This window comes from Thalassophryne amazonica, chromosome 2 (genome assembly GCF_902500255.1).
Source record: "Thalassophryne amazonica chromosome 2, fThaAma1.1, whole genome shotgun sequence".
Lineage (NCBI taxonomy): Eukaryota > Metazoa > Chordata > Actinopteri > Batrachoidiformes > Batrachoididae > Thalassophryne > Thalassophryne amazonica.
The window spans coordinates 27,418,580-27,425,334 of NC_047104.1; positions in this window are offsets into that span (position 1 = coordinate 27,418,580).

Here is a 6,755-nt window from a genome sequence, read left to right on the forward strand (position 1 = left end):
TTTTTGTTGAGTGTATATATATATGTGTGTGTGTGTGTGTGTGTGTGTGTGTGTGTGTGTGTGTGTGTGTGTGTGTGTACACACACACACACACATACCTAATACATACTCGTAACAACAAATACAAAAGGAACAAAGGAACAAAGCACATACGAGGTCTGTCCGTAAAGTATAGGTCCTTTTTATTTTTTTCAAAAACTATATGGATTTCATTCATATGTTTTTACGTCAGACATGCTTAAACCCTTGTGCGCATGCGTGAGTTTTTCCACGCCTGTCGGTGACGTCATTTGCCTGTGAGCACTCCTTGTGGGAGGAGTCGTCCAGCCCCTCGTCGGAATTCCTTTGTCTGAGAAGTTGCTGAGAGACTGGCGCTTTGTTTGATCAAAATTTTTTCTAAACCTGTGAGGCACATCGAAGTGGACACGGTTCGAAAAATTAAGCTGGTTTTCGTTGAAAAGTTTAACAGCTGATGAGAGATTTTGAGGTGATACTGTCGCTTTAAGGACTTCCCACGGTGCAAGACGTCGCGCAGCACTCCCAGGCGCCGTCGTCAGCCTGTTTCAAGCTGAAAACCTCCACATTTCAGGCTCTATTGATCCAGGACGTCATGAGAGAACAGAGAAGTTTCAGAAGAAGTCGGTTTCAGCATTTTATCCGGATATTCCACTGTTAAAGGAGATTTTTTTTTAATGAAAGACGTGTGGGCGGATTGCAGCGTCGGCTCGCAGCCGCCGCGACGCTCCGCCACAGGAAAAACACCTCCGTTGGAAGCCTTAAGGACAAGTTGGAACATGTCCAGCTGTTAAACAATTTCTCATATACTCACTCCACTGAAAGCCATCAAAAGCCGCCTGGATTTTACAAATGGTTATCAACACGGAGGTGTTTTTCCTGTGCCGCCGCACCGCGCCGGCTGCGTCCCGACGCGCGGACCCGTCCGCACGTCTTTCATTAAAAAAAATCTCCTTTAACAGTGGAATATCCGGATAAAATGCTGAAACCTACTTCTTCTGAAACTTCTCTGTTCTCTCACAACGTCCTGGATCAATAGAGCCTGAAATGTGGAGGTTTTCAGCTTGAAACAGGCTGACGACGGCGCCTGGGACCGCTGCACGACGTCTCGCTCCGTGGGAAGTCCTTAAAGCGACAGTATCACCTCAAAACCTCTCATCAGCCGTTAAAATTTTCAATGAAAACCAGCTTAATTTTTCAAACCGTGTCCACTTCGATGTGTCTCACAGGTTTAGAAAAAATTTTGATCAAACAAAGCGCCAGTCTCTCAGCAACTTCTCAGACAAAGGAATTCCGACGAGGGGCTGGACGACTCCTCCCACAAGGAGTGCTCACAGGCGAATGACGTCACCGACAGGCGTGGAAAAACTCACGCATGCGCACGAGGATTCAAGCATGTCTGACGTAAAAACATATGAATGAAATCCATATAGTTTTTGAAAAAAATAAAAAGGACCTATACTTTATTGACAGCCCTCATACATTCGAGGGTCATTCAATGAACGGAATTTTCTCATCACAACAAAATAAACAATAGTGCACAAGGCACAATCCAAAAGAAACAATACCAAATCAGCAAACTTAAATGTCCATATTGTAATGAGAGATTATAATATTTTTATAAAGTCTTTTAAAGATGATTAGAGTACCACATAATGTAATATGTTCAGGACAGTTGTTCCAAATATTTACACTTTTTACAGAAACTCAGTGACTTTTTACAGTATTTCAAGTCTTTATCAAATAATAATGTTCCTCTCAAATTATAACTGGAGTCCTTCATTTTAAACAGATTTTGGCCATGCTGAGGTAGAAGTTTGTTTTTTGCTTTCTACATGGTTTGTATTGTAATGTTATCAACTAAGTCCTTGAATTTCAGAATATTTAAACAAATAAATCGTGGGTTAGTTGGCTCACGGTAAGGTATTAATACTGATCATTCTTATGGCTTTCTTTTGCAATAAAAAATATTGAATTAGTGTTTGCTGTATGTGTTTCCCCAAACCTCAATACAATATGTCATATATGGAACTATTAATGAATCATGTAAAGTGATTAGAGAATATTGAGGGAGGAAATCTTGGGCTTTGCAATGGCTTTTGACATTTTGGATTTAACATAATTTATGTGTGTTTTCCTTCTTAATTTATCATCAATGATAACCCCCAAGACATTTTGAAAAAATAATACCTCCTTGTGCATCCTCCTATAACAGTCATTTTTATTTTGTCCCTCACCTGATCGCAGCCCACTGAAAGACACGGACACATGGTGGCTTTTCTGACACTGATCCACAGTGATTCCAGGGTGCATATGTGCCAGTGTGAACACAACATTAATTAAAGCACGTGCCTGTTCCTCTGGTTACTGTGGCCATGTAGGTTGACTTCATTTCTGACTGTGCAGCTCAGCAGTCTGAGCAACTCCTGTCATCCTCCTTGATGCACTTTAGGTCAGTTGCTCAGTCTTGTTCCACTCGTTTCTTTGCAGCAATGCTGGAGCAGCTACCTTAACCCCACCCCCACCCCCCCACCGCGCCCCCACAGTGATCAGTTAAATGTCTATTCTGATCTTGTTTTAAGCAGAACACGTGTCCTGGAGGTCGTGGAGGAGCTGACGGCCATAAGAGGCCCAGACAGCTGGTAGGCTGCTTGGCTTCAGAGCTAGATCTGGGTGGGCGTCCACTCAGAGGTGCCAAACTCCCAGCCAGGCTCCTGCAGGATCAGTGTGGTCAGGGTTGCTGGCAGAGTCATGCAGGGGGTTCAGCCGGGGTTCACAGCACCATGTGGCCTCTGCCTGACACAGCAGATTGTTTCAAGGTGACACCGAGTTCATTCTCACGACTTTATCATCACAGATATCTGGACCTTCTAAAAATTACTCAAGATTTACTTTTTTCTCCCATTTATTTTCACACTTGCTTCAGTCCCATGCCCACGTTTTCTCTCTTAACTGCCCATGTCTAAGCCCAATATGTTGTCACTGTTTTGAAATCTGACCTTTAAATTAATGGATTACACAGCAGTTATGATGGGATACAACTTCATTGTCAGTGAAACACTGCAATTCATTTTGCATTATCAAGCTGCTCTGTGGAAAGTGATGTATGTTTCATCTGCAACTTTAGCAAACACACAAACAAGGGAAACAATCAGAACAAATAAACAGATGTCACTGATCAGGGGCCTGTACTACGAAGTGGGGTTAACTTACTCAGATGTAACCCAGGGTCAACCTCTTAAACCGGGGTTGACAAAACCTGGTTTTCTCAAGTGGTGTTAATCGGTACTACGACGCTGATTAAGATGTTGATTTGTTGAACCTGTGTTAACCCAATTGGAGTTTGTGCGCGTTCACATAAAAGGGGCAGGTTGCAGCGCACGTCACCATTTTTCAATGATGGCGCGGTCACCTTACTTTACCAAAGAAGAATGCACGATTATTATGCGGAGCTACGAGGAATTTAATTTAACGTTAAGGGGGAAATCTAACACATCGTCTGCCAATAAAGAAAGACAGGCTTGTTGGCAACGTATTGCTGATCGGGTAAATGTGTAAGTACAATTCAATTGTTCTCCAAATCTGTTACAGATGATTAACCTGTGGAATGTCTGATATGTGTAAAAAAAAAATGACCTTCTTTCATTAATTACGCCCAGATGCAACACGATTCAGAAGTGGGCATAGGCTTACTAATAAATGTTAGGTTAATTTAATGTTTCCTAAATAGGCTACCTTGACTGTATGATTGCTATTCCTAATCCTGTCAGTATGTCAGATGCAATAGCAGTGCCAAACGCACCTGGCAGCAGGTGAAGATGAAATATAAAAACATCCTTCAGAACGGTAGGTTCATAGTCATAGCTTGATAAGCCCCACTTCGCCTAATTAATGGACATGCATTAGACCTATTTTGATATTAGTAATTACCCGCGATTGCATAAAACCCTTCTTTGATTTGCACTGCGGATAAATGGCCAGGGACAACGACAAATGCATCCAACAGTTTAGATAGAGCAAGTGCTACCTTGCGAATCATACGACATACAGTATTCTTGCTCAGATGTTCAGCATCACCGATGAATGAATACATAAATTGTCCACTGGCAAAATAGGCACAAGGCACATTATCTGCTCGATCGTCGGGCCATTGTTACACTGTAAAAAATGACTTGTTTTTACAGGAAAACGCTGGCAGCTGTGGTTACCAGGGAATTCCTGTAAAACATACAGCAGCACAGTAGTAGAGAAGCTTGAATCTTCGACTGGACTGGGTTGCTTGACGTGAGGATGTTTTGCTTCAAGTCACAGAAGCTTCCTCAGCTAAAATTCTTGCTCTGGTAGTCTGACTTCTGTCTTGACTCTTGTAGAGAAGAATAAACCAGAAGCCAACAAAAGCTGGAGTTTTTTAACCTAACCAGACCCCACCTACCGAGAGGCTGACTGCTATAGGCTAGTGACTAAACAATAGCTCTAATTAGCACCTATTGTGCTCTAGTTAGCACTCTCCTAATGACAGGATGGAAGCCTCCCCTGATGGCTCCCTTGACGACTCTCTCCTGATGACGTGAATGACTCATTACCATGAACAAAAGACTGAAACTGCTTTGACCTGAGTACCACATTGTAAACAGGGGACAAAGCGTGTCTGAGACCCGCTCCGCGGTTGAGGCTGGGTTTCAACTGTTTTACAAAGAATGCTTCCTTGACACCTCTCTCAAACCATTTCTTCTCTCTGGCTAAGATTTTAACTTCCTTGTCCTCAAACGTGTGGTTAGTGTCTTTCAGGTGGAGATGAACTGCAGACTGAGGTCCACTGGCACCCTCTCTGCGGTGCTGGTATAGCCTCTTGTGTAAAAGTTGCTTCGTCTCACCTATGTAGTGTTCATTACAGTTTTCCTGACATCTGATATGATACACTACATTGCTCTGTTTGTAACTAGGGATCCTGTCCTTAGGGTGAACTAATTTCTGTCTCAATGTGTTGACTGGTTTAAAGTAAAATGGGATTTTGTGCTGTCTGAAGATCCTCTGTAGTTTTTCCCCTACTCCTGCTAAATAAGGGAGAGACACTCCTCTTCTTCTTGTCTCCGTCTCCTGTCTATCTGGTCTCTTTGTTTTCTGGGACTTCTGCACTTTGTCCAGGGACCAACGTGGGTACCCACATACTGTGAGGGCTTTCCATACAAGTTGTTGCTCTTTAGCCCTTCCCTCTGCAGTTGTGGGCACCTGTAGGGCTCTGTGTTGAAGAGTCCTGATCACCCCGAGCTTGTGTTCAAGGGGGTGGTTTGAGCCAAAGAGCAGATATTGGTCAGTGTGAGCGGGTTTTCTGTAAACCTCTGTCTGGAGCTGCCTGTTCTTTCCAATCGTAACATCACAGTCCAAGAAGGCTAAATGGTTGTTTCTGGCATCCTCACGTGTGAACTTGATATTGGAGTCCACCGAACTGATGTGTTCTGTAAAGTCCTCGACCTCCTGTTGCTTGATTTTAACCCATGTGTCATTGACATATCTGAACCAGTGACTGGGAGAGATGCCCGTGAATGACGTCAAGGCTGTCTTCTCCACTCGCTCCATGTACAGATTAGCCACAACGGGGGATACCGGAGACCCCATCGCACAACCATGGATCTGCCTGTAGTAATTCCCCCTAAAGAGGAAATACGTGGTGTTAAGACAGATCTCCAAGAGTTGGCAGATGTGGTCTGGTGTGAGTTTGGTCCTTTCAGGTAGAGACACATCTTCCAGCAGTCTCTGCCTCACAGCTGAGATGGCCTCAGCGGTGGGGATGCAGGTGAACAACGAAGTCACATCAAATGACACCATAGTTTCATCTGCCTCCAGCTGCAGGTCCTTGATTTTGTTCACAAACTCTTGTGTGTTCTCCACATGGTGGTCTGAGTTACCCACTAGAGGAGCCAAAATCCACTTGAGGTGCTTGGCCAAATTGTATGTGATGGAATCTGTGCTACATACAATAGGCCTGAGTGGCACGTCCTGTTTGTGGATTTTGGGCAGTCCATAGATGCATGGAGTGGCGTCCCCCGGGTACAGTCTGTAGTATGTCTGCCTGTCGATGAGTCCCTCTTTCTCCAGGTTTTGGAGGCAGCTAATGATTTTCTTCTTATAGCCACTCGTGGGGTCTCTCTTCAGACGTTCGTATGTACTGGAGTCATTGAGCAAGTTGTTGATCTTGGCCTCGTAGTCCGATGTGTTCAGGACCACCGTGCATCTGCCTTTATCTGCTGGCAGGATAAGGATGCTTTGGTCCTTCTGCAGTGCTGCCAAAGCTTTCTGTTCTTCTCCTGTGATGTTGAACGGAGGAGGCATAGCACTGTTAAGCGCTGCTGTGACTCTTAGTCGGAGGTCCCCAGCTTCTGACTCTGGCAAACTGTTGTGTTTAATGGCTGACTCTACTGCAGTGATGTAATCTACTGTCGGTATATGTTTAGGGGTCACTGAGAAATTTAGTCCTTTGGTGAGCACATCCTTTTCTGTCTGTGTAAGAACCCTGTTGGACAGATTCTTTACCCAATTTTCCCTGTTGTCACTAATTTGTCTGGGTGTATCTTTAAAACTACTCCCACTGAAAGTACACCTTTACTGCACTAAAAGGTTGTGAAACTTCTTGATTTGCCTCTCCTTACTTTTTAAATGCTCAGCCATTTGAATTTTAACTATGAACTTTGTGATCTTATTATGGGCCTCTTCCCCCACTAAGGTTTCTAACCTTTTGTAAA